The 27,575-nt window shown below is 36.2% G+C and overlaps 1 protein-coding gene across 2 annotated transcripts in view; it reads left to right on the forward strand.

Annotated features, from left to right (window-relative positions):
* LOC101897629 (protein tolkin) overlaps positions 1–27,575 on the forward strand; it is a 152,460-nt gene that overhangs the window by 34,927 nt on the left and 89,958 nt on the right. For both annotated transcript variants that reach the window (XM_005182064.4, XM_005182065.4), the window contains exon 2: positions 2,132–2,177. The gene's annotated coding sequence lies outside the window, so the exon portion shown is untranslated. The remainder of the gene's footprint in view (positions 1–2,131; positions 2,178–27,575) is intronic.

Below are 27,575 nucleotides of genomic sequence, written 5' to 3' on the forward strand. Positions count from 1 at the left end.
CGTTAGCTACAGTTGTAGAGCTTCTTAAGTGAATTGAAAACTTATTTCTATTATCCTTCAACTGCAGGCTTTAAAGGAATTATTTTCTTGAAAAGGAGATTTTTTTTTTTTCAATGAAAAAGTGTAACACAAAAATCTTTTCTCGCTGCAGAATTACAACAAAAACACTCCTACAAAAAATGAAGAAGTAAATCCTTTGCTGCACTAAACTTCAAGATGCGAAGTGAAAAAAAAACGACTGATGAAACCTTGCACACTTAAATGAAACAACAAATGCAGCGAATTAAGATCTCTCAGCAGGAGTGAGAGAAAAAAAAAAACAACGTATCAGATGGTTTGCCATCCACCACCATCACCACTTCGGCTAAGCCAGCTGTTACAGGCGTAAAGAAAGAAAGAAAGTGCTGTTTTCTTATGACAATATTCTTGGCATGTAACATTGCTTGGCATGTTCGTGGGTGGGCGACTGACCGACTGACAGACATGCGGACAACATCATTTGTTCCACGAATTGCCAGCGAAATGTTGATGGTATTTCCCAACAAAGTTCCTCACAATGAGTCGTTCCATTTTTATATCCTCCACCATAGTATAGAGGGTATATTAACATTGTCATTCCGTTTGTAACAACTCGAAATATGCATTTTAGACTCCACAAAGTATATATATTCTTGATCAGCATAAAAGTCTATGTCGATTTAGCGATGTGCGTCCATCTATCCGTCTGACCGTCTGTGGAAATCACTCTAGCTTCCGAACGAATTGAAGTAAATTGATCAAATTTTACTCAAATGTATGTTATGTCTGCAGGCCTTTTGGTATTGAAAATGGACCATGTAGGTCCACGTTTTGATATAGCCCCCATATAACGATACCTCCCGATATTCGGTATTTTGATGAGTTCAGCGAATTTATTCACCGGAATTGTTTCAAATTTGGTGTTTGAAGTTCGTAATGGATACTACAGCCTAAGACAGAAAATTGTCTGTGCAGGTCCATGTCTTCGTAGAGCCCCAATATAATATCCGATATTCGGTATTTCAATGATTTTAGGGACATTTTTCACCAGAATTGTTTCAAATTTGGTATTTGAAGTTCGTAATGGATACTACAGCCTAAGACAGAAAATTGTCTGCGCAGGTCCACGTCTTCGTATAGCTCCCATATAGCGGTACCTCCCGATATTCGGTATTTTGATTATTTTAGCGACATTATTCACCGGAATTGTTTCAAATTTGGTGTTTGAAGCTCGTAATGGATATTTCAGACGAAGACAGAAAATTGTCTGTGCAGGTCCAGGTCTTCGTATAGGCCCCATATATCAGTACCTCCCTATATTCGGTATATTGACGATTTTAGGTACAATACTCAACGAAATTGTTTGAGATGTCTTATTTGAATTTCGTAATGGATGCTACAGGCTGTGAGAGAAAATTGTCTATGCAGGTCCAGGTCTTCGTATAGCTCCGATATAACGGTACCTCCTAATATTCGGTATTTTGATGATTTTAGCTACATTTCACGCTTCACGTTTATTCACGCTTCGAATTTGAATATGGTAATGGCTTATGACAAACGAAGCCAATGTAGGTTCACGTCGTATAGATCCCAATATAGAGGCTATATTCGGTATTTTTAAAATTTTAACAGAATTTTTAACGGATTTTATTTTTTTGAAAATTGCCAAATTTGTACCAAATTGTGGATGGTATTCAAAGTTCGGCCCGGCCGAACATACAGCTTTTTTAGTTGTTTTCTTTAAGCTCTCTCTTTCGCTGCCTGATTATGAAGGACGTGATGATGATGCTGGTGGTATTTATTTTGCGTACGAACGTTTTTACTTTTAAGAGCTATTGATGAGTCTTTTAACTCGCTGTTGTACCAAAGAGGGCTACTAAATTATTGATAGAATTTCAATGTATTTTAATGTTCGAAGACATAATTTATTAAAAGTAAAAATGAGCATAAAAAGTAAAACAACACGGTAAAATGAATTACAGTTACCGGAGATTAACAAAAAATTTAAAAAAAAAGGTCTTCTGTATTTGAATCTCAAGTTTTCTTAATTTAATTTCAAACTATACTGAAATCTTTCAACAAAATTAATATATAAACGTTTTTTATTTTTTAGACAACACCTTTATTTGGACAAATCCTGCTTTAAATTGTTTTCAAATGTAAGTACACGAAAATATATTTCAACCAGTTATGAAAGTCTTAAAGTCGGGTGGGCCGATTTCATGATACCCTACACACCTTGACATATTAAGCAGAGCTTCACATAACAAATAAAAGTTGTTATGGGGAATTTTTGAGAATGAAATCATACGACGTATGATTATAGTTAAAATTTGAAGTCCAAAAGAACTAATATATGAGAGGAATATCCTCCCCTGAATCGATTTCTGCTAAATTTGCCGATACACTTGTTCCTTTTTAATTCGGGCTTACCCATATGGTGGACAATTGACTTGAAATCGGATAAATATATATATAAGGGTGTTATATCCAAATCTAAACCAATCCCGTCAAATTTGGCAAAGATATTTCTGAGCTGTATTTGATATATTTCCCCGAATATCGTTGCTACGGGGTGCATTTTACGGCTGTGGAGAGCCAATATAACAAATCGGATCAACAATATATATGGGAGCTATAGCTATATCTGAATCGATTTTAACCAAATTCCATCCAATTTGGGCTAATATTACCCATTTGGTGGACAATTAACTCGAAATCGGATGATTTGGAAATAGCTCCCATAAATAGAGCTATTTCCAAATCTAAACCGATCTCGATAATATTTGACAAAGGTATTTCTGAGTTTTATTTGATATATTTCCTCAAATATTGTTGTTACAGAGTGCATATTACGGCTGCTTTCGACAAAAATATCAAATCGGATGAACAATACATATATGGGAGATAAAGCTATATCTGAAACGATTTCGATCAAATTTGGCATGCTTAATTCTAGGCTTAATTCGGTCGGAAGAACATATAAATCGGAAGAACATATATATGTGAGCTATATCTAAATTTTGATCGATTATCTCCAATTTCAATAGGTTTCGTCCTTGGGTCAAACAAATAACTTGTGCAAAATTTCATCTGGATGGGGCAATAAATGCGATCTGTACTTGGTTTACAATAATACAAGGACAGGAGGACGGACGGACGGACGGACGAACATGCATAAATCGACTCAGAATGTGATTCTTTGCAGATCATCAAAAGGAACTATGGGTCTATATCGTTTCCTTTTGGTTGTTACAAACAAATGCAAAAAAAAGACATAATATCTGACCTGTGGTGTAGGGTATCAAAAGCAGAATTGAAAACGCTCCTCCATTTGGAACGAATTTGTAAATTTTCAAAAAAAAAAAAATCTGTTAAAAATACTGTTAAAATCTAAAAAATACCGAATATAGCCGTTATATTGGGGTCTATACGAAGATGTGGACCTCCATAGGCATCTTTTGTTAAAAATCCATTATAATATTCAATAAGAATAATCTAGGCAAAAGCATCAAAATACCGAATATAGGGAAGACCAGCATAGATAATTTTCTGTCACAAGCTGTAATACCTATTAGAAACTACAAATACGAAATTTAGAACAATTTCGGTGAATATTGTACCTAAAATCATTTTCTGTCATAGGTTGTGGTACCGATTCCGAACTTCAAATACGAAATTTGAAACAATTATGGTGATAACGTCGATAAAATCATCAAGATAACGAATATAGGGAGGTATCCTCATATGGAGGCTATATGAACCTACATAGATAATTTTTTGGCATAGGTTGTAGTATCCATTAAGAACTACAAATACCAAATTTGAAACAATTCCGGTGAATAATGCCGCTAAAATCTTCAAAATAACGAAAATAGGGAGGTATCGTTATATGGAGGCTATACGAAGACGTTAACATGCATAGACAATTTCATGCATATACCATTAAGTGTGGGCTATACGATATCGTCGAGGGTGTATAGACATCGTCGAGGGTGTATAGACATCGTCGACCTATATAGACATTTCTCTTCCAGGGGGTTAAGTGCTTAGATCGAACCTCGTATGGATTTTTAAACAATTTCATTGAAAGATGTAGTTAAAATCATAAAAATATGAATATAGGGAGGTACCGTTATATGGGGGATATAAGATATCGTGGACCGATATAGCCCATCTTCGAACTAACTTCGAAGCGCTTACTTGGGGTGATCGACACTTTGGTATTTTTTAGTGCCATCCTTGCATTCGTCAAAATACTGCAGACACAATAGTCCAACGGATTGGTATCCGGGGATTTTGGTGGCCATTGTGCATTGGAAATGAAACGAGGAACCTCATTTTGTAACCATTCTTGGGTGGTGCGTGCTGAGTGTGATAGTCCTGCCGAGTGCCGAGTCCTGTTGGAATGTCCAAAATGTTTGGGCACAAAATGTTTGAGTGCCCAAGGCTTTAATACACCCTCCAGAATATTTTCGTAATAATATTCGGCATTTATTCGCACGGTCGATTAATACGAACGGAGAACGACCATCGGCTGTGATGGCGGCCCACACCATCACCATGGCCGCCGCTTGAGTTCTGGTGGCCAACCGAAGGTGCAGATTTTCAGCTGACCTCTTTGGCAAGAAAACACGATCACTTTGTTTGTTTACAAACTGCTGGACAACGAATGTTTTCTCATCGGAGAAAACCAAATTCGACAATTCACCACTTTCGGCCATGTGAAGCAACTCTTGAGCTCTTTTGAGTCTATTTTCTTTCTGTTGTGGTGTAAATTCTTGCATTTTTTTTTGGAATTTCAATGGCCTTACCCCGAGCTCATTGTTCAATAATTGACGAATGGAATATTGCGATATGTTCAGCTCACGAACCATTTTCGGCCACTGCGACGCGGATTTCGATCAAGTCGATTCTATACTTTTCGAACCATTTCTGCTGATATTGCTGTTTTCCTCCGTCCACCTTTACAGTCGGGCTACGCTAACGAGCGATGGTACGAGACACAACACATTTATTCAACTTTAAATGCTGGAGTGCTCTAACGATAGCCATTTGTGGTTTTCCAGCCAAATATAAAGAAATCACACTATCACGCTTCAATTCCATCACGAATAACTTCTTTTCTGGAAAATTCTCACCAAAATGCTTTTGTACGCCTGTAAACAATATAATGAGCTGTCACTGGAATAATTTTAACAGCTGTCAGACGAGTGGCTTAGAAATGACAGCAGTCTGGAGTTGGTTGCAGTTTTTTTATCTCACTCTGTATGTATGGTGGAGGGTATAAACATTACCGGTATTTTAGCAACATTTTATTTTCGAACAGTGATCGGACAAGGCGTTAATCCCTTCTTTCATTTTGTTCACATACAGCAGCACTGCTCAAAACCGTGTTCTAGAACATGAGTCGAAAAAAGAGATAATTTAAGAGAAAATTAAATTTCTGTTTTTCTTTATATTTTACGATTCCATTTAATTGTTTTTAAACATAAATGTTTGCCGAAATTATTTATAAAGCAAATGGATAAAAAATATTTGTTTAAATAATGACTTACCACTGTATTCTTCTTGATTTAAAAAAGCAAAGAGAAATTTGACTGTAAAGAGATATTTTTTCTTGAGCACCGCCATAGACAAATGAAGATATAGACAACGAAAAGTTAGTTTTGTCATTTTATCCAGATGGCGCTCATCATGTTTTGCATAGTCAACATGCTTATTTACGCGTTCAAGTCACTCGACTTCGAAAACACATTTTATCGGTTTTCAAGCATTTTACTTGATTATTCCTGAATTTTTCGATGTCATCACGTACTTTTTACATTTCTTTTATTATGAGACAATTATCAACTGACAAATATCCTACAGTTTTTGTTATTTTTAACATTTTACAATTGAGTGACTTCAAAATTCCCACTCAAACCCCTGAAACGACATATACGACATCTGCTGACCCGATTTTTTTCGAAGATGAACGGTGAGAGCATTTCGTTGTCTATATTTTCATTTGTCTATGGCACCGCTGACACACGGTATGTGTGAGATAGAAGTGAGAGAGATAGAGAGGGAGAGAGAGAGAGAGGAGGAAACTCAGTAAAAAATGCTGTACTGCTTTTGTTGATGGGTCCATGAATACAGTTTTGCCAATCGATCGAACAAACTAGTTCCTTATCTACTATCGCTTGCCCCAGTCGTTTTTGTGAAAACTCTGAGTATGAGTAATATTGAATTTATGAAATCAATCATACGTACAGGTGTACTGTACAGGTGCCAAGTTTAAAAATAATCTCTAAATTGTTTCGCAAGTTTTGGGAGATATAAGTACTGAAAATTGCGATCCTGTGAGGGGGAGGTACCACAATGGATAGACTGATATATATCATCTTCTAGTGTTAAAAGAAAGATTGAGATGTATGAAATTTGAAGAGAATCGGATGCCCGATTCGCAGTTTTTGAGCGTGCGAAGGTACCAGGAGTGGACCAATATGCTCCATTTTCACACCAGATTTTGTGTTATCAAAAATATTGGGATGTGGAAAAATTTGAAGAGAATCAGTTGGATATTTCGCAATTTTATAAACGTTTTGTTATTCAAACTTTTCACCCCCTTGTGGGGAAGGTGCCAGAAAGAGTAGACCTATATGCTCCACCTCCATGTTATCAAAAATATTGGGATGTGTGAAATTTGAAGAGAATCTGATACTTATCTCACATTTTATTATAGTTATAATTATTCCAAATATTGTGGTAGAGGTACTAAAAGAAGTGGTCCGACATATTCCATCTTTACACCTTATCTTGTGTTGATAGAAATATATGGATGTACCAAGTTTGAAAATATTCGGATAGTCATTTCGCATTTTATAGGGCGTTTTGTTTTTAAAAATGTTGATCCCTTTGTGGGGGAGGTACCAGAAGTAGTGGTCCGATATATTCCACATTCATAACAGATATTCTGTTGATAGAAATATTAGGATTTGCCAAATTTTAAGACAATCGGAATCATAGTTCACATTTTATAAGAGTTAAATTTATTCAAAATTTCGGCTCTTTGTGGGGGAGGTACTTGATGGAATGGACTAGTGTTGCCCATTATTGCCCATGACCTAGGACTGATGAATATTTTAGGATTTGTAAAGTTGGCACTAAATCGGATTATCCTTTCTTGTTCTAAAAAGTAAATTATTTTTTGTGAAAATTTTGACATTTTGTGGGGGAGGTACCAGAAGTAGTGGACCAATGTCGCTCATCTCCACGCTCAATCTAAGTTTGATAAAAATATATAGATTTACCAAGTTTATGCAAAATCGGATACTTCCTTCAAAAGTTATCGTGACCACCAGCCAGGCAGACAGACGGACGGACGGACAGACACCCTTAAACATTTTAGTAAACCCATATTTTTTAGAAATTGAAATATTTACTTTCGTATTCTTTCGTGCAAAATATTAATTCCATTTAATATACCATATGTCTAATGACACAAGACATCAGGTTTTCTTTTCCTTTAACAACAATAACAACAACAACTTCAATATAATGACTGCCAATTGTGGTTCATTATAATTCAAATACTTGAATGAAAATTCGTAACACAACCCACAGCTCGTTAAGAACTCATTCATCTTTTTTTACTGAGAGAGGGGGACAGAAAGAGAGTGAGAGGTGTGGGGATACTCTTCGTAACAAATTTAAATTTAATTCCATGCCTAAATATTCTTAGTGGGTTAACGATATGGGAAAGTAAACAGTTAAGGCAACAACAAAAGCAGCTTAAAGAGAAATCGACAAAACCAAAACAGAATACATAGACGCCACACAACATATACACACACACGTACGCACGCACGTACTCACGAACACCTCCCACGACAACATTGGTCTGTGTGCGACAGACACATTTCCAAAAAAGAAGAAAAAAAAAACAAATGAATGAAGCAACAACAAAAAAATGAAAACTCTTGGAAATGTGAAATCTGATGATGCTGATGTTTCTCTCTCTCTCTCTCTCTCTCTCTCTGTATTTGAAGAAGTGTAACTTGACGCTTATAGACAGACACTTGTATGAATGAATGAAAATTGTTTTATACTGGCTCGTCGTATTTTCTTTCTCTCGGTCTAATACCTCCTCGTCGTCGTCTTAGTCCTCAGAATATTTTCCGTTTTTTTTTTATTTTCAATTTTGGTTTACAATGATGAGTTACTTGTTAGGTGGGGAGGAGGAGGAGGGGATAATTGACGGGTGAGCGGTGGAAATTGTCGTAAGACAGTTTACAGTGTTTTATGTTCTGTTTTGTGTACCGAGAAGATTGAATGGAAAACTGTTGCCAGAATGGAATGGAAATATAATGGACGTAAAGGTTTTCAATGCTACCAAGAAAGCCTTCTATTTTTTCAAGGATACAATGTGACCTTTTGCGCAAAGGAGGTTGTTTCCGCAAAAGTAATAGTTTATAAAATGTTTTATGTTTTTTTTTTTTTATTGAATAGATAAAGACATGTGTTGTGTCATGAAAACACTTTAAAAATATTTCATCTCGACAACTTTAAAGGTTAGGTAAAGGATTTACAAACAATTTTTAGTATTATTTAAATATTTTAAATTAAATGCAACTTAGGGTTGATTTAAAAGCCATTAGTGTAATTTATAAAAAATGGACCTAAAAAATAAAAAAATAAAAAATACAAAGAACGTTCAAAAATAGGTCGACCCGCCATATATTTGAGCGTTCTTTATTTTTTGTTTTATTTTTTAGGTCCATCTTTTATAAATTACACTAATGGTTTTTAAATCAGCTCTAAGTTGAATTTACTTTGAATTGAGAAGTGGGAAATTTGAAGGTAATTGGATCATCATTTGGAGTTTTTTATAACATCATCAACTATTTTGACCCGTTTTGGGGGAGGATCTAGAAGGAGTAGTTCGTTCCATCCGTTATTCATACCAAATCGTGTGGTTATGGAAACATTGAAATGTGCGAAGTTTGAAGATAACCGAAGTCTCATTTCACATTTTATAAGAGTTATAATTATTCAAAATTTAGACCTTTGTGGGGGAGGTACCGGAAGGAGTGGTCCGATATTTACCATACTCACAACTGCGCTTTTGTTAATAAAAATATTAGGATGTGTCAAATTTGAAAATAATCGGAAGATTATTTAAAATTTTATTAGAACTATACATATACAAAATGTTGACTCTTTGTGGGGAAGGTACCAGAAAGAGTGGACCAATATAGCCCATCTGGACTTCAGGGGAGGTACTTCATTGGGCAGGCCAATATTGTCGATTTTCGCATCAGTTCTACAATCAATGAAAATATTAGAATTTGCAAAGTTGGAGCAAAATCGAATGATTATTTTTCTTTCTACGAAGAAAGATATTTTTAATTCGAAAATTTTGACCTTTTGCGGGGATGTACCAGTAGGAGTGGACCGATATTGCCCATCTCCGAATTCAATCTAAGCATGATAATAATATTACGATATACCATGTTTTGCTGGATGGATGCTCATTTTAAAAGGTATCGTGCGCATCAACCAGCCAGACCGACGGACTATGGAGCTATGGTCCAAAATTGTTATTTCGCTGAGGCACGCTGTGGCCGTATCAAATGATATATACCCTCTGCAGCCATATGGCTGAGGGTTTAAATAAATATACAGGGTGTGATGAATAAACTGCAACCAACTTCAGACTGGTGTCATTTCTAGGCCACTCGACCGACAGCTGTTAAAATTATTCCAGTAGCAGCTCATTATATTGTTTACAGGCGTACAAAAGCATTTTGTTGAGCATTTTCCAGAAAAAAGTTATTCGTGATGGAATTCAAGCGTGATAGTGTGATTTCTTTATATTCGGCTGGAGAACCACAAGTGGCTATCGTTAGAGAACTCCAGCATTTAAATGTGAATACATCTTTTGTGTCTCGTACCATCGCTTGTTACCGTGATACTGGAAGCGTAGCCCGAATTCAAGGAAGTGGATGGAAGAAAACAACAACATCAGCAGAAATGGTGAGAAAAGTAAAGAAGCGACTTGATTGAAATCCGCGTCGCAAAGGCCGAAAAATGGCTCGTGAGCTTAACATATCGCAATATTCCATTCGGCAAATATGGAAAAGTGAGCTCGGGGTAAAGCTATTAAAATTCCAAAAAGTGCAAGAACTAACACCTCAACAGAAATAAAATAGACTCCAAAGAGCTAAAGAGTTGCTTACCTGGGCAGAAAGTGGTGAACTACTGAATTTGCTTTTCTCCGATGAGAAAACACTCGTTGTCCTGATATCGTGTTTAATTGCCAAAGAGGTCAGCTGAAAATGTGCACCTTCTGTTGGCCATGGCATTAGAATAAATGCCGAATATTATCGCGAAAATATTCCGGAGGGTGTATTAAAGCCTTGGGCACGTAAAACATTTTGGCCGCAGACCTTGGACATTCCAACAGGACTCAGCAGCATCACACTCAGCACGTGCCACCCAAGAATGGTTACAAAATGAGGTTTCTCGCTTCATTTCCAGCGCACAATGGCCACCAAAATCTCCAGATACCAATCCGTTGGACTATTGTGTCTGGAGTATTTTGGAAAGCAAGGTTGGCACTAAAAAATACCAAAGTGCCGATCACCTAAAGCAAGTGCTCCGCCGGGAATGTTCCAAAATAACGCAGAGCAATATTCGGCAATATTCGTGTGATCGTTCCATTGGCCATTTGAAGGCCATAATTCATGCCAATGGTGAACAATTCGAACAAATCTTAACTTATTCAAAAATTTGATGCTATTACCGAAATTTTTTCAATAAAATTAAAAAAAAAAAAAATGTAAAAATTAAGGCCTTTGACTTTGTTGCAGTTTTTTTATCTCACCTTTCCAAAATTTATACCAGTCAAATATTATGTTACTTAGGACTTGGATTATTTTTAGTGCCATTTTCGTACACATATAGCTAAACCTTGAGGTTTTAGCCTGTAACAAACCTCTCTGTAAACAATGCCCGTTTTCAATTTTAACCTCTATTACTAAGTCTTCGCGATTCTATTTATTTGGAGAGCCGAATTAATTGACTGAATCTTTGCTCTTAGGAATCACTGCTGAGAGAACCATATTTTAGTACACCAGCAATGTTTTAAAATTTGAAAACCATGTCCTTCAACTCAACCGAAATTTGACTCTTTAACCAAAAAGATATTTATAATTTTATACCCTTCACCTTGGAAAGGAGGATATATTAACTTTGTCATTCGGTTTGTAAAATCCCTAAATGTTCGTCGTAGACCCCATAATGTATATATATATTCATAATCAGCATTAAATTCTAAGTCGATTTAACGATGCCCGTCTGTCTGTCTGTCTATCTGTTGATATCACGATACAGGCCACATTATTTAACGTAGAGCGTCAAAATTTAGTAGAATAATTTGTATTGTGTCTAGGATGGTTGGTATTGAAAATGGTATATATCGGTCCACATTTTGGTATAGTCCCCATATAACGGTACCTCCCGATATTCGGTATTTTTATGATTTTTTCCAACACTTTTTCACGGATTTGTCTGAAAATTGGTATTTGTACGTCATAATGGGTCCTAGTTCATGTGGCGAAACATTGCATGTACAAGTCCATGCTTTGGTATAGTCCCCATATAACGGTACCTCCCGATTTTCGGTAATTTGATGATTTTTTCCACACTTTTCTCGGATTTGTCTAAAAATTGGTATTTGTGGATCATAATGGGTCCTGATTCGTGTGGCGAAACATTGTATGTATAGGTACACGCTTTGGTATAGCTCCATATAATGGTATCTCCCGATATTCGGTATTTTGATGGTTTTTGTCACATTCACGGATTTGTCTAGGAATTAGTATTTGTAGGTCATAATGGGTCCTAGTTCGTGTGGCGAAACATTGTATGTATAGGTCCATGCTTTGGTATAACCCCCATATAACGATACCTCCCGATATTCGGTATTTTGATGATTTTTGCCACATTTTCCCACGAATATGTCTATAAATTGGTATTTGTGGGTCATAATTGGTTCTAATGTTTCCATTACCCTAAGCTGGAGGGTATTTTTTCTACTTGTTTTTCTTTTTAAAAAATCCTCATTTGTTGGCATGTCTACACACCTACGATTTTCGGCTCCAGAACTGAGGGTAATATTTAGTATCAACCACCTTAACACTGTGCAATAAAAGTGTTTTATTTTCTTTTTTTCACTTTAAAAAGAAGGCGAAGAACACTTCAATTTTCAACAATAAACTGTTACTTTTGTTGCTGTTGTTGCTGTTGTTGTTGGTGTTGCTCTGTTGTCTACTTGAAGCCAGGCTGATGTCTGATATTTTTGTTTCTTTTTTGCCTTCGTCCTTTTTTTCACTTTCATAATAATAATGGTTACGACAATGGTGGGTGGGCAACCCAATGCAACATAACCATCCATCCAACCAACCATTCATTTTTTTATTTATTCATTCAACTTTACAAAGAAAAAACAACAAAAGTAACACCAACTACAACAATAACAAGCAATAATAATCCTTGTGCATATGTGTCGTAAAAGTCAAACTAATCACAACACATTAAGGAGAAATTCCCCCACACACATACGCACTCACACACACACACACATTTGCACACCCACAGCACACATGTGAATAAAGAGTCCCTCATTTGCTCATCACAAGACGACAACTCATTCACGCACAGCACAGCTTCTCGAAATAACAGCAAGCAGACATATTTTAATTTTCCCACCATGTCATGATGGTGGAGGGGTGGAGTGGAGGGGGAGGGGGAAGCTGTGCCTTTTTGTTTATTTGTTTTGTATGGAATCAGGAAAAAGTATGGGAGAGGAGGGAGGCTAAGAGCTATAAAATCACAGTTGTTTTGTGTTATGTTCACATTTATTTTGTTGTTGTTGTTGTGGAAATTCCAAATCTTCTTGTGGGGAGCTTAGAGTGATGAGGTTTGGAAAAAAGGTCTAATTAGACAATTTGCCTTGGGTCCACCAAACAAAAAAAGTCCAGGGAAAGGGAAAACTCATTGTAGTTGGTCACAGGATTATTGGGGAAAAAGGAAAAATAAAATGAAAAACCAGATTAAAAATCTCCAGCCCCAAAAAAAAGGCAACGACACAAAACAAACACTTGAGGCCTACTTAAGCCAAATGAAAAACGCACGGGGAAGCTAATAATTAAAGAAATCCGCCTTCGGACATATTTTCTAGTGTGGCTGGCTGTCTGTCTGTCTGTCAAGGCGTGATGAAATAAATGAGAGAATATTGCGCTTATCGTGTGATAAACGCCTTCGGCCACAATTTCATCGGTCATGCCATTACCACCAATGGCCAATAAACAGATTAAGGGAGGAATAATCAGAATCAATGGGAAGCATGTTTTTTATGCCCTCCACCATACATAGTATGGAGGGTGCATTAAGTTCGTTATTCCGTTTGTAACTCATCGAAATATATATATATACTTGATCAGCGTAAAATTCTAAGACGATCGAGACCTGTCCGTCTGTCCGTCTGTCACGCTGGAATCAAGACGAATAAAGATAGGAAGCCAAAAATTTTGCACAGATCAGTTTTTTGTCTGCAGGCAGGTAAAGTTAGAAGATGGGCTATATCGGTCCACGCTATCGTATAGCCCCCATATATCAGTACCCCCACCCCCCATTTTCGATCTTTTTAATGATTGTAGCCACATTTGTCAATGAATTTGTCTGAAAATCCACACAAGGAGTTCCTTCTAATTACTTTACCCCCTGGAAGACTATTGTCTATATAGGTCCACGATATCGTATAGCCCACATACAACGGTACCCTCCCCCCCCCATTTCCAATATTTTAATCGAATTTCCAATTTAGGGACATAAATCCCTGGATTTGTTTCAAAATTCCTATTTAGAATTCGTAATGGGTACTAGAGCCTATGATAAAAAATTGCGTATGCAGACCCACATCTTCTTATAGCCTCCATATAACAGTACCTCCGAATAATCGGTATTTTGATGATCTCAGAAACATTATTCACCAGAATTTTTTCAAATTTCGTATTAAGAATTCGTAATGGGTAATACAACCTACGACCTAAAATTGCGTATGCAGACCCACATCTTCGTATAGCCTCCATATAACAGTACCTCCGAATAATCGGTATTTTGATGATTTCGCAACATTATTCACCAGAATTTTTTCAAATTTCGTATAAAGAATTCGTAATGGGTAATACAGCCTACGACATAAAATTCCGTATGCAGGTCCACGTCTTCGTATTGCCTCCATATAACGGTACCTCCGAATAATCGGTATTTTGATGATTTCAGCAATATTATTTACCGGATATGTTTCAAACTTCGTATTAAGAATTCGTAATGGGTAATACAGCCTATGACAAAAAATTGCGTATGCAGGTCAACGTCTTCGTATAGCTCCATACAACGGTACCTCCGACTGTTTGGTATTTTGACGATTTTAGGTACAATATTCACTTAAATTGTTTGAAATTTCGTATTTCCTATCCTTATGGGTACTACAGCCTATGAAGAAAAATTGCGTATACAGACCCACGTCTTCATATAGCCTCCATATAGGGGTACCTCCCGATATTCGATATTTTGACGAATTTAGGGACATAAATCACTTGATTTGTTTCAACTTTCCTATTTAGAATTCGTAATGGGTGCTAGACCCTATGACAAAAAATTGCGTTCGCAAACCCACATCTTCGTATAGCCTCCACATAACAGTACCTCCGAATAATCGGTATTTTGATGATTTCGCAACATTATTCACCAGAATTTTTTCAAATTTCTTATTAGGAATTCGCAATGGGTAATACAGCCTACGACAAAAAATTGCGCATGCAGGTCCACGTAAAGGCCCCATATATCAGTACCTCCCTATATTCGGTATTTTGACGATTTTAGGTACAATATTCACCGAAATTGTTTGAAATTTCGTATTTGAAGTTCCTGTTACGCTGTAGTACCGCCTGTGCCAGAAAATTGTCTATGCTGGTCTAGGTCTTCGTATAGGTCCCATATATCAGTACCTCCCTATATTCGGTATTTTAACGAATGTCCCTAAACATTATTCACCGGAGTTGTTTCAAATTTCGTATTTAGAGTTCGTAATTGGAACTACAGCCTGTGACAGAAAATTGTCTATGCTGGTCCAACGTCTTCGTATAGGTCCCATATATCAGTACCTTCCTATATTCGTTATTTTAATGAATTTAGGGACATTATTCAACGGAGTTGTTTCAAATGTCGTATTTAGAGTTCGTAATGGGAACTACAGCCTGTGACAGAAAATTGTCTATGTAGGTCCCTATATTCGGTAATTTGACGATTTTTGGTACAATAATCACCGAAATTGTTTGACATTTCGTGTTTGAAATTCCTAAAAGGTACTACAGCCTTTGACAGAAAATTGTCCTCGTAAAGGTCCCGAAATAACGGCACCTCCTTATATTCGGTATTTTTATGATTTTAGCTAAGCTTCCAAGTTTCGAGTTTGAATATTGTAATGGCTACATTCGGTTTTAACAGGTCTTATTTTTTTTTTTTGAAAAATTCCAAATTCGTTCCAAATGGTGGAGGGCATTCAAAGTTCGGCCCGGCTGAACTTACTGCCTTTTTACTTCTTTTGAAATCTTTTTGGGTATCATTTTTGGGTTTCCAACATTTTTCTATTTCAAAATGTCAAAGTATTTAAAAAACAAAACATAGCAGATTTTTCTTTTTCATCATCATCTTCGCCATCATTATCCTCATTAAATAAGATGGAACCTTTTCTGGTCGTTTTTCCTAGAAATAAAAGGAAATTGTTTTAGGTTTGAAGAAGAAAAAAAAAAGACACACAAATTTCATTAGCGATTGAAACCGGATCCGCTAATTAGGATAAATGTGTTACTTAAAAATAATTAGAATTTCCCTTTAATTGGATTGCTTCAAAATTGTTCCTGAATGACAAGGGCTGTCTTTCGGGGAAATTGTAAACGAAAAAGGAGTTTTTTTTTGTGGTGGTGAATTAAAAGGAATGTCAAGAAAAACATGTCCTTGCTTGGGATTAGTTTTTGATGAAATGGACTCCCTTTTTCTTGAAAATGTTCCGTAATTTAAAATGTTATTCGTGTATTTATTTAATGAGAAATATTAATTTTTAAAAAAAGTTTAATTAATGGTGAAACAATGACAAAAAATGTGGAGAATATTACATCTGAAAAATTCACCCCTACAGAGAGGTAGTTTCAGGCTTATGGTTGGGTATATATTTTTATTATGGCCAAAATGTGCTTCATATGGATATAGGCCTCAAGTCTCTTTGGAAGACGCGTTTGGGGTCGATCTAGCCATATCCGTATGTTCGGCTCAGTAACTCTAGAAAAGAATTTCCGACTTGTTCCATAATTTTCATAGCTTTTTTTGGGGAACTATATCCAACTCTGAATCGATTTAAACAAATTTGGCGGAAGCTTTTGCCCCCTCCCCCCCCCAAGGAACAAAAAACATTGCTGTATTTAGATTTGATAATGGGTACTAGTCTATGACAGAAAATTGTCTTTTCCGATTCAGGTCCTCGTAAAAGCCCCATATATCAGTTCCTCACTATATTCGGTATTTTGATGATTTTAGCTACATAATTTACCGGATTTTTTTTTCAAGTTTCGTATTTGAATATTGATGAGGTATTTTTGAGCTGTATCTGATGTCCGGAATTAAATACCATTGTTGAGGAGAGTATATTTACACATTTGAGGGACTTTAACATTAAATCGGATGAAACGTATATATGGGAGCTATAACAATATCTGAAACGATTTTCAACAAAATTTGAAGTTCTTGCCTTTGGACTGAATTCCATCGGAAGTGTCCAAATTTAGTCCATTTGGGCTGATATTAACCGTTTGGTGGACAATAAACCTGATATCACATAAATATATATGTATGGGAGCCATATGAAATCTGAACCGATTTTGACGAAATTTGTTACACTTATTTCTGAGCTTTCTCTGATATCTGGTACCAAATACGAATGTGAGGAACTTAAACAACATATCGGATGAAACATATATGTGGGAGCTATAGCTATATCTGAACAGTTTTCACCAAAATCGATGTAATTGCTTCTAGACTGAATTCGGTAGGATGGACAGATATTGGCCATTTGGTGCAGAATTAACCCGAAATCGGTTGTAGATATATATGGGAGCTATATCCAAATCTGAACAGATTTTTATACAATTTGGTAGAGGTATTTCCGGGCTGTATCTGATATCTTACGAATGCGGGGGACTTAAATACTAAATCGGATGGGAGCTTCTTGCTTCTAGAATGAATTCGGTCCGATGTAACAAAATTAGGGACTGAAATGACATTGGCCATTTGGTGGACAATTAACCCGAAATCGGTTGAAGATATATATGGGAGCTATATCCAAATCTGGACCGATCTTAAAAAAATTTGACACAAGTATTTCTGGGCTGCATCAGAAATCTGGTATCAAATATTATAGTTGTCGAATGCATATTACGGCTATGAGGGACTTAAACACCAAATCGGATGAAACAATATATGGGAGCTATAGCTATATCTGAACCGATTATCACCAATATTGATGTAATTGTTACTAGACCTAATTCGGTCGGATGTACCAAAATTCAGGCTATTTGGACTGATATTGGTCATTTGGTGCACAATTAACCCGAAATCGGTTGAAGATATAGCTACATCTAAATCTGATCCGAATATCACTAATTTCAATAGGGTTCGTCCTTGGGCCAAACACATATTTTTTGGAAAATCTTATCTGAATCGGATAATAAATGCGACCTGCATTTTGTTCCCAAGAATACATGGACAGTCGGATGGACTGACATGCATAAATCGGCTCAGAAAGTGATTCTATGAAGATCCTCAAAAGTAGCTATTGGTCTATCTCGCTTCCTTCTGCATGTTACAAACAAATGCACAAAGACATAATAGCCTTACCACTATGTGGTGTAGGGAATAAACACGTAGCACCCCATCTGAGTTATTCCATAAAACAATATTCTAGGGGGATGACTTTGATTATTAGTCGCCATAGAAATAAAATCTGTACTTACACTGTATATCACTCAAATCAATATGTTTATATCAATTTTTCCGAAGGAAAAAATAACAAGTAAAAAAGCAGTTATGTTCCGCCAAGCCGAACTTTATTTTATACCCTCCACCATTTGGAAGAAACTTGAAAGAATTAAAAAAAAAAATTCAGTCAAAAAATATCGCTCAAATGAAAACCGTTATATGGGGACTATACGAAGGCGTGGTCGTGCATAAGTAATTTTTGTCATAGGCTGTAGTAACTGTTCCGAACTTTAAATACGAAATATGAAACAATTCCGGTGAATAATGTCGCAAAAAAATTGTGAAAATATCGAATATCTGGGGGTACCGTTATATGAGAGCTATACTAAAATGTGGATCTATATAGACATATCTCTTCTAGGGGATGAAGTACTCAGAAGGAACCTTCTCGAGGGTTTTAAGACACTTTTTAATTGAAAATTTTGCCTGAAATCATCAAAACAGCGAATATCGGGGGTTACCGTTATATGGGGGACATACGATATCGTGGACCCATATACACAATTCTCTTTCAGGGGATAAAGTACTCACAAAAATCACATTTTAGACAAAAATCAGTATTTCAGACAATTCCATTGAAAAATGTGGATAAAATCGTCAAAATACCGAATAATGGGGGTACACTTATAAGGGGGATATAATATATCGTGGACCTATTTAGACAATTCTCTTCTAGGGAATATAGTACTCACAAGAAATTTTAGCTTCATATCTTTATTCGTTTTGACTGACGGACGGACAGAACTAAATCGGACGGACGGACAGGGCTAAATCGTCTTAGAATTTTACGCTGATCAAGAATATATATACTTTGTTGGGTCTAAAATTATTATTTCGATGTGTTACAAACGGAATGACGAACTTAATATACCCTCCATATTATGTATGGTGGAGGGCATAAAACAAATATCTTCTATTTTTTTATAAAAATTTGTGTTATTCTATTTCAATTTTTTTAAACCCATTTTTCTAATAATTTTGAGCTAAAAAATTTTATGATTTTTTCATTTTTTTCAAAAACAAGCTCACTTTAATGCTATTATCATATTTTCACACCATCCCGGCGTATACATAATGACAATTATTATACACATTAGACTTCTCCGTAGCCTTAATGAAATAATTCACAGGTAAATTTACTTTAATTTTAATTACAACCTGGAATCGTCTCCATTTAAATAATTGTTCAACCCCCCAAAACGATCGTTATGTTGCCACCTGTGTCGAAATTTGTAGCCTTCATAAGTATGTATGCTCGTTCTCTAATAGGCAGGCTGGGTAGCTGGCTGCTTGCGGGCTGTCTGACTGCTTGGTTGGATGTTAAGCTTCCTTCCTTTCTACCAAACAAGGCGCGAAACATATGAGCGTACCATGGAGCGTATGCTTGCTTTTAATAATAAAAATGAAAGCGGTAAAACACAAATGTTGGCATAAACAATAAATATTTGCCACACTCACACACACCGAGAGAGTGAGAAGAGAAAGTTATACCTTAATACACATGTACATATGAATATATATTACGTTGCTCCTTTCATCTCTAATGTTCAAATATATGTATGTTTTTTTGATATTCACACATGCCTACACATACAAACCCGCAATAAAACAATACATTCATAATTATTATCATGACTTTCTCAAAAGAGATACACTTTTGCTCTGCTAATGACTCCTGGTGTGGCCTACTCTCCCGTTTTTTTTTCTCTCCACCACCATTTTTTCCACCTCTCTCTTTTTTTATTACTCAACACAAATTACAACTACCAATTCGTTGTTGTTGCTGTTGTGTGTTAACAGTTGTTCATGCATCGTTGTAGTTGTTCAAAAACTACAGTTGTTATTGTTGTTGCTGTCGTTGTTGTTGTTGTTATAAATTGTACAAGATTTAATTTTGGTTTTTGTTTCGTTAAATCGTTGTATTTAACACCAGCTCGACGGGGTCTCAATCTTGAGGCCATAGTGGTTTCGGTAGTTGTTTCCATTGCTAACTACATTGTCTTCGTCCTTTGCCCTGTGCTGCCACTCTTTCCTCTCTCTCCCTCTCTTTTGTCCCACATTACATTACAAACAAAAGGGCGAGCAAGCGAACGAACAACAGTCCTACGGACAAAGTATTGCATTTATTCCAGAGTTCAAAATTACAATTCACATAATTGCGTGCACATGTGTGTGTGTGTGTGTGTGTCGGGTGAGTGTGTCGGCGAGTGTGAATAAATGAATGAGAGTGTGAATGTGTGCATGGTGGACTGCCTGGTTGGTTGGCTGGCTGACTGGTTTGTTGCTTGTGGTGTGCTGCGAGTTTTAGTTGTTTTTTGATTAAAAAAAGTAACAAAACAAACTGACATATCAGCAGCATCGCTGCCAAAACGACAAGATTAACAATGTAATAGGGGTATTGGATGAAAAAGTTGAGGAATTTGAATTTTTTATATATATTATATGTAGGAATGCAATGAAATTGAGGTCACTTCATTCAATTTTCGATAGAACATGTCGGTAAAATACATAACAAGTAAAACAATATCGGTCGGGTTTACCAGATGTATACCCTCAGCCAATATTCGATTATTTTAAAATATTTTAATTTCTGTTATGAATTTTCAAACTCTTGTCCCTCTATGGAGTGGGTTTGGAAAGAATGGGTCAATATGGTCCATTTCGTATGTGACCTAAATAAATATGACATAAATATTATTATATATATAAGAAAATCGAACATTTATATCTAATTTATGGGAAATCATAAATTCCATATTCATCTCAGGATTCTGGATGAGAGACATATATTTAGATATAGGAAATTGTAAAGAATCGCAACAGAATAAAAATAGACTTAACTGCCAAATTTGGTTTTCTCCGATGAGAAAACCAAAGAGGTCAGCTGAAAATGTACACCTTTTGTTGGTCACCAGAACTCAAGCGCCGGCCATGGTGATGGTGTGGGCCACCATAACAGCCGATAGTCGCTCTCCGCTCGTATTAATCCACCGTGGCATCAGAATAAATGCGGAATGTTATCGCTAAAATATTCTGGATGGTGTATTAAATCCTTGGGCACGCAAACATTTTGGCTGCAGACCTTGGACAATCCAACAGGACTCAGCACCATCGCACTCAGCATGCGCCACCCAAGAATGGTTACAAAATGAGGTTCTCCGAATACCAATCCGTTAGACTATTGTGCCTGGAGTATTGTGGAATGCAAGGTTGGCACTAAAAAATACCAAAGTGTCGATCACCTCAAGCAAGCGCTTCGGACAGCGTGTGACGGTTTTATTGGCCATTTTTTGAAGGTCATAATTCGTGCAAAGGTGACCAATTCGAACAAATCTAAACTTATTCTAAAATTTGATGTTATTTTCGACATTATTCAAAATGTTGTCACTTTGTGGGGAAGATACTTGATGCAGTGGACCGATATTGTCCATTTTCGCAAATATTGCTATTAGCAAAGTTAGAAATCGGATCAAATATTTTTTTTCTGTGCAGTATTTTTTTTTTTTTTTTTTGAAAATATGTACCTTTTGTGGGTGAGATGCCAGAAGAAGTGAACCGATATTGTCCATCTCCGAACTCGATATAAGTTTGAAGATTTTCCAAAAGAATTTTAGTTTTATTTAATTATTTGGTTCCTCTTCTATTGAGCTTGCGATCTCGACACTTGGGTAAAAAAAGTTTTTTGTCATAGAATTATTTTTTAAATATCTAGTGGGGAGAATATCCCAGATAAAAAACAAGGGAACTAATGAAGATTAGTGGCTCTTTCCGTAACCTAGGTATTCCCTGCCTTACCCCCCTGGTAAACATTACCATCGTTCTCCACTAATAAACAAACGTTGTTTTTGTAAAAACAACAATAAAGGGATTAAAACTGACAATTTTGCAACAACAAAATACTATGGTATCCCAAACAATCAAGCCAACACTGTTCTGTTATAATTCTTAAAAATGTTGACCATCTGTGGGGGAGGTACTGGATGTAGTGGACCGATATTGTCCATTTTCTCACCTGAGCTAGCACGTATGCAAATTTTAGGATTTGCAAAGTTGGAGCAAAATCGGATTATCCTTTCTTTATTTGTGGAGTAAAATATTTTTTTTTTGAAAATTTCAACCTTTTGTACGGGAGCTGCCAGAAGGAGTGGATCTATATGGTCCATCTCCGAACTCGATATAAGTTTTATAATTGTGATTTTCCAAGTTTAGACCCTCTGTAGCCATATAAATGAGGGTATGATTATATTAACCCTCTGTAACCCTACGGCTGAAGATATAATAGCTCTATTATTACTCTGGAATTATCGCCCTTCTCATAATCACTTAAAAAAATATTCAATCGCATTTTTTATTTCTACAATAAAATTAAGTCCTATCACTCTATTTAACATAAAATCAAAGTATTTTCAATCCCTTTCAAATTTTTTCTCAAATCCATAAAATAACCCCCATTATCGTCGTCACCATCATCCATATCATCCGGGGAAAAAGGAATTGAAGTTAAACCTCATTTAGTTTTAAATGTTTTTTTTGCTTTCCTTTGCCTGTTGCCACTTTTTTTGCGTTTATTTCGTTTTGTTGGCCACAGGTGGTATATGGGCCTGGTTTAATTTCATTTAACATTGTTCAGCTTTGTTTTGCGAATGTTTCGAGTTTGCCAGCTAGCTTGTTGGGCTACGCTGACTTTACTGGTGTTACTGCTGCTGGAGCTCATCTACTAGGAGAGAGACGATTGGAATTGTAAAACAAGTAAAAAAGTTGTAAGTTCGGCCGGGCTGAACTGTGAATACCCTCCACCATTTGGTACAAAAAAATCTGTTTATAATGTAGCTAAGATCATCAAAATATCGAATATCGGGAGGTACCATGGGGGTTATAAAACGTGGACCTGCACAAACAATTTTCTGGCATAGGCTGTAGTATCCATTACGAACTTCAAATACAAAATGTGAAATAATTCCTGTAAATAATGTCGCTAAAATCTTCAAAATATTGAATATCGGAAGGTACCGTTATATGGGGGCTATACGAAGACGTGAACCTACAAGGCCCAATTTCTGTCTTATGCTTTAGTATCCATTTCGAACTTCAAATACCAAATTTGAAACAATTCCGGTAAATAATGTCGCTAAAATCATCAAAATATCTAGTATCGGAGTGGGGGGAGTACCGTTAAATGGGGGTTATACAAAGGCGTGGACCTCCATAGACAATTTTCTGGCATAGGCTGTAGTATCTATTACGAACTTCAAATACCAAATTTGAAACAATTCCGTTAAATAATGTCGCTAAAATCATCAAAATACCGAATATCGGGAGGTACCGTTGTATGGGGGCTATACGAAGACGTGGACCTACATGGCCCATTTTCAATACCAAAAGTCCTGCAGACATAGTACACATTTGAGTAAATTTTTATCAACTTACTTCATTTCGTTCGGAAGCTAGAGTGATTTCCACAGACGGATAGCCGGACGGACATCGCTAAATCGACATTGAATTTTATGCTGATCAAGAAGATATATACTTTGTGGGGTTTCGGGGTATTAGAAAAGGAATGAAAAACTTAATATACCCTCCATACTATGGTGGAGGGTATAATAATGGTCGCTATGCTCTCATCCTGACTGGCTGTCAGTGAGCCAGCCAGCCAACCATCTAGCTAGACATCATTTCGCTTAAAATCCGTAAAATATGCTGGTTTTGTGTTCCAGAAGCTGTTGCTGCTACTGGCTTATGTGGCTGTTGTTGCTGCTGCTGCTGATGCTGTGTTGATGTTGCTGGTGGCTGTGCCATTTCGGTCGCTTGATACCATTTAAAATCAGGATAGTGAATGAATTAGCATGAATGAATGAAGGACTGACTGACTGAGTGAATGACTGTTTGCCTGCATCTTTGAATATGTGAATGGATGGGCGAAACAAACGGATGAAAGGAGGAAAAAAGAGGGGGGAGGGGGGTAGGGACACATGAACTGGTCCGTTGAATGTATAATGCAAAATGTATTCAAATTATTCTGGTAATGGTTTCGTCCTCTTTCCGTTTAGCTCTTTTGCTAGTTGTGGCTGTTAATGTTGCCGTTGTTGTTGTAGTTGCTGGGTGGGGGTTGCGGAGTTTTGTTTGATGTAGTTTTGAATTCGTTACGTTTAAGTTTAGCAAATGTTGTAACTCTTTTCCTTCTCCCACATTCATCCAGCCAGTCATACATAAATATATACCAGGGGTTATCCATCTGCCTGCCTGCCTTTTATCCAGTCAGCCAACCATCCATCCATTCATCCATTTGCCTTGTTTTTGTTATTATCTCTGCCAGTTTGCTGCTCTCTTTGTGAGCGACTCTCTCTGCGTGTGTGTCTGTGTGTGCGTGAGTTGATGTGCCTTTGCATTGTTTCAATTTTAATGAAACAATTAGAGTTATTTCGAAATAAATAATTGTTATGCATTCTCGTATTTTTTTTTTGTATTCAATTTGAATTCAAATGGCATTAAATAAATAATGTGATTTATGCTATTGTTTTGCGAAAATGAATGAATTTCTAACTCGAATTATTTCATTTCATGGCAAACAAAACGAACTGAAAACCACTTTCAAATGCACAAGAAGTTTTTATTGTGTGTGTTTGTAGATGTGTACGTGCGTGAGAGTGTTTGTCTGTGTGCGTCTGCTTTTCTATTTATTTTTATCTCATTAGAATTTGGAATTGTTTTTCATCAAATTAAATATTGTATTTAAATGGAGCTTATTGAATTATTCAAATATAAATATGAAGACAAAAAGTTAACAATTTATTGTTAGGGGGAGGTATGAAAGAATGTCGGTTCTTTAATATTTTATTAGACAATGGAAGGAAGTTAAATTTTAGCATGAAAAAAAAACAAATTAAAAAGTATCAGTCGGTTTTGCCGACAGATGTATACCCTCAGCCAATGTTCGATTATTTAAATATATTTTGATCTCTGTTATGATTATTCAGCTTGTTGACGATCTATGGAGTTGGTTTCGATGGAAATGGCCAATATTATCCATCTCATATCGGACCTAAATAAATATGATATAAATATTGCGACGTGCCAGGTTTGGACTATATTGGTTTCTTCCTTCACTGATAATCTTTTAGAAAATGTTAAAATGCTCGTGTGATACCAGATATAGTCGACCGAATTATTCCATTTTTATACCCTCCACCATAGTATGGAGGGTATATTAAGTTTCCGTTTGTAACACCTCGAAATATTCATTTTAGACCCCACAGAGTTTATATAATCTTTATCAGCATAAAATTATATGTCCGTCTGTCTATCCGTCTGTGGAAATCACTCTAACTTCTGAACGAAATGAAGAAAGTTGATAAAAATTTACTCAAATGTGTATAATGTCTGCAGGACTTTTGGTATTGAAAATGGGCCATGTAGGTCCATGTCTTCCTATTGCCTACCCCCCATTAAGGTACCTCCCAATATTCGGTATTTTGATGATTTTAGAGACATTATTTACCGGAATTGTTTCAAATTTGGTATTTGAAGTTCGTAATGGATACTACAGCCTAAGACAGAAATGAGCCATGTAGATCCACGTCTTCCAATTCCCCCCATATAACGGTACCCCCGATATTCGGAATTTTGATGATTTTAGCGATATTTTTCACCAAATTTGGTATTTGAAGTTCGAAATAGCTACTACGACAGAAAATTGTCTGTGCAGGTCCACGTCTTCGTATAGCCCCCATATAACGGTACCTCCCGATATTTGGAATTTGGATGATTTTAGCGACATTATTTACCGGAAGTGTTTCAAATTTCGCATTTGAGGTTCGTACAGCCTATGACATGGATAATACAGCCTATGACAGAAAATTGTGTATGCAGGTCCACGCCTTCGTATAGCCCCCGATATTCGGTATTTTGATAATTTTAGTGACATTATTTACCGGAATTATTTCAAATTTTGTATTTGAAGTCCATAATGGATACTACAGCCTATGCCAGAAAATTGTCTAGGCAGGTCCACTTTTTATAACCCCCTCCTCCGTATATTCGGTATTCTGATGAGTTTAGCTACATTATAAACAGATTTTTTTAAGTTTCGCATTTGAATATTGCAATAGCTTATGACAAAAGCTGCCTATGCAGGTCCACTTGGTATTATTAGGTCCATTTGGTATTATTACGATTTTAACAGGATTTTTAAGGGATTTTTAAGGGATTTTGTTTTTTGAAAATTGCCAAATCTGTACCAAATGGTGGAGGGTATACAAAGTTCGGCCCGGCCAAACTTACAGCTTTTTTACTTGTTATTATTTATTTGTATATTGATGCGGAGTTTTGAACCAGTGATATTAGGTTTTGTGGTCGGACATGTACACTTTTCTTCATTATTAGGTGAGTCATTACTTTTTAGCTTGTGGTGGGTAGCTGTTATTTCATTATTTTTCTGCTACTGGTAATTCAGAGGGTATGTAGTTATCATTACGGCTTAGCACATATTAGGAAGCTGCAAGGTAAGGCGTACAAAGTACCTTCTGAATTTCCAACAAGTTATAAAAATGGGCTGAAACCAAAACATCTTATTTTCCTCACTACCAAGTAATGAGTGGCGTCAGACAGCGTTTGCAGAACCTCTTAGAAGAAGAATTTAAAAAAAATCTAATTGGAAAATATGGGATTTTATTTGCAATAAAAATGGATTAAGGAATGCTCTCGAAATGATTATTTTTTACGACAATTGGAAACCGGCACCTGTGTTAGGTAAAGGATTTTCCCAATTAGATATTCTACTACCTGAATTGTATCAATAATACCTAGGTAGGTCAGCAGGCCTTTAAGTCAGAATTGAGATTGAAATCAGTTACATTTTGTATTTCGCAGTGATCGCAACGTTTACGGGTAGTGAAAACAAGAAGTCCGTATTTTAAAATATTAAATTTATTAGATTTATTAAGTAAGTTATTTAATAATTACTCCATATACTCTATTCCAGAATCTACAAGTTTTGCAATTTTCCGATATCGTGAAGGTAAAACCGGTAATCGTAGTAAAACGTCTTAGATTCTTGCAGTTCGGGAACAGATCATATAACAAGTTTCCCATTGAGGGAAAAATAACTTATTTTTGATATCGAAAAATATTTTCAAACGGAAATGGCTTCAGATATCTTTGAAATTGTCTCCAAAATTATCTTCTTTAAATTTGTGTTGTTGCTATAAATAAAAAATCCAATACTCTTTAGCAAGTGCTTCTGAATGATACTGTCTATTTTGTTTGCGAAGGGAAATGGAAATTCGAACCTTGCTTACATTATCACATGGTCGTATCTGTTCGTTATCAGTTCACTAAACTGATTTTTTTGTTTTGATAGTGACACGTGACTGTTGTATTGATTAGATGATACCTTGATCAATAATTAGGAAAAAACATAT

The sequence above is a fragment of the Musca domestica genome, unplaced genomic scaffold (assembly GCF_030504385.1).
Source record: "Musca domestica strain aabys unplaced genomic scaffold, Musca_domestica.polishedcontigs.V.1.1 33, whole genome shotgun sequence".
In the NCBI taxonomy this organism is placed as follows: Eukaryota; Metazoa; Arthropoda; class Insecta; order Diptera; family Muscidae; genus Musca; species Musca domestica.